Raw genomic sequence first — 2,495 nt, forward strand, 5'->3', positions numbered from 1 at the left:
TCTGTTGCGGTCATGACGATTTCCTAGCTAATCTATTTCAGCATCTGTTGGTTTCTTGTATTGTGGCTGTTGTTTCCTTTTCCTGAGCCAATAATGGCCTTGGTTTTTTGTTAATAGGATGCCACGACGCTACCCGTCGTCACGCAGTACCTGCCAAACGTCTTCAAACACCAGATAAGTACCTTTCGCTTGTAATATGACCGCGTGTCGGTTTCGAGATGCCTTTAAGTATTGCAGACGTCATCGCTCTGTTAATTATATTGGCTTAGGAGGTGCCTGGGTCCACGGCCTTGCCGCAGTGGTAACACCGGTTCCCGTCAGATCACCGAAGTTAAGCACTGTCGGGCTGGGCAAGCACTTGGATGGGTGGCCATCCGATCTGACGAGCGCTGTTGGCAGCCCTTGTGAGGCAAACTGAGGAGCTACTTGATTGGGAAGCAGCAGCTCCGGCCTCGGAAACTGACATACGGCCGGGAGAGCGGTGTGCTGACCACATGCCCCTCCGTATCCGCATCCAGTGACGCCTGTGGGCTGAGGATGACACGGCGGCCGGTCGCTACCGTTGGGCCTCCATGGCCTGTTCGGGAGGAGAGAAGGTGCCTGGGTCTCAAAAAATGCGATTGGTGAGATTATGTAATTGGGTCTGGCAGCCTAGTTTTCTTTCGGGAGTTTCGTCATCGTTGCAAAGGCGGTGTATTGCAGTGATCCTGATATTCCATTTGGTTACTTATTGTTGCTTTCACGTAATTAAACTTGCTTAGTTAATATTTCGTTTACCAGTCTGTACCTAATGAAATGGGCCTTGGAAGGACGGTCCTGTCGTTTAACATTTCTTGGACTTCCTATTTGGTGCAGCCTTGTGCTCCTTGCATATAAGCCTCCTGGCGCACCCCTTGTAAGGAGGCAATTCAAACTCTTGGTTACTTAACTGAAGCTCTTATCATTGAAGGCCTATCAGTTTTTAATTTGGTAATTTTACTTAACGGGAGCTATTATTATTGAAATCCTGCCTGTTTTCTATTTGGCAATTCTACTTAACTAAAGCTGTTCTTTTAGGAGACCTGCCTGTTTTCTATTTGGTAATTTTACATAACTGAAGCTGTTATTATTGAAGGCTGGCCTCTTTCCCTTTAATTAAATTAAGAGGTATTTCATAATTTGGGTTAGCTGAAACTCTTATTGATCAAGGCCTACCTGCTTTTACTGATCTATAATTGAGATCTGATATCTTATTCACTCTGTTTTCTAATTTCAGTTGTGACTGCCAAAGGCCTCCCTGTTTCAGTGATATTTATGTCAATAAAGTGATAACAGGAAATGACACAAGATGGTACATGGGTCCTAACCTTACGCCTTACTTCCCTTTATCCATAATTTTAAGTTTCAAAGAGTATGTCAAAAGATTGCAATACATCCAGCAAATAATTGTTGAGAACGTGTTTTGTAATTGCTACTCTGAGATGAAAAGGTTGGCCCAGGAGAGGAAGACTGATGACTCCAAGAAAAAAAAATCGGAAGACAAGGCAGAGGATAGAAGCCGCACCGTAACCGTGAAATTTGAATAAAAAGTGTGGCTTATTTTCGGGCCAATACTGCAGTTACATTTACAACAATTCCTAGTTGACCCTGCATCTATGTCGTATAAATCAGGGCGAGAAGGAAATGTACTATCTGATCATAAGTGTTCTGACACCCCTATGCAAAGCATGGTTGACCACTAGATGTCACAGGAGGCGGACATACCATTATCGAAGGAGGCGGGAGTACTTTGACGTCAGCAGGGATGCATTAACAGCAGAATGGAACAGTCAGGAGAGCACTGATTTCGAACGTGGACTGGTCACTGAGTCTCACGACTAAGAACTCCATTAGGGACATTCCAACCCCTCTAAAGCTGCCTAAGTCGACTGTTGGTGAAGTGATTGTGAAGTGGAAACACGAAGGAACAATCACATGTAAACGATGTCGGATAGGGACCGCCGAGAACAGCGGAATGTGGTTGTACAAAATCGCATGAAATAAGGGGAAGGAATCACAAGTAAGTTCAATAGTGCTGCCAGCATTTCAGCTAACACAAGACTGTGCGTAGGGAGTTAAAACTAATGGGATACAGTCGTTGAGCAATTCCTCGAAAGTCACACATTTCGGTAGCCAGAGCTGAGAGACGCTTGAGGTGGTGTGAAAAACGACGCTACTGGCCAGTGAATGGCTGGAAACGAGTGATTTGGATTGACGAATCGCTTTGATCCCTGTGGCACTCCGACAGAAGAGTTTGGGTTTTGCGAATGCCTAGAGAACCGTACCTGCCATCATTTGTAGTGCGAATATTGTAGACCTGAGCACGGGGTATTATGGCAAGGCGTGATTTTTTTTTTTTTTTTTTTTTTTTTTTTTTTTTTTTTTTTTTTTACTGGGGTGTGATCCCTTATTTCACTTCAGAAAACGCTAAATGCGGAAGAGTATGAACACATGCCACAGCATTGTGTATTGTGTAC

The 2,495-nt window shown here is 44.3% G+C and overlaps 1 pseudogene; it reads left to right on the forward strand.

The window, feature by feature from the left end:
* The first annotated feature begins 280 nt into the window (after positions 1-280).
* Positions 281-398, forward strand: LOC126206087 (5S ribosomal RNA; annotated as a pseudogene).
* The last annotated feature ends 2,097 nt before the right edge of the window (positions 399-2,495 follow it).

Source organism: Schistocerca nitens, chromosome 1, assembly GCF_023898315.1.
Source record: "Schistocerca nitens isolate TAMUIC-IGC-003100 chromosome 1, iqSchNite1.1, whole genome shotgun sequence".
NCBI classification, from domain to species: domain Eukaryota; kingdom Metazoa; phylum Arthropoda; class Insecta; order Orthoptera; family Acrididae; genus Schistocerca; species Schistocerca nitens.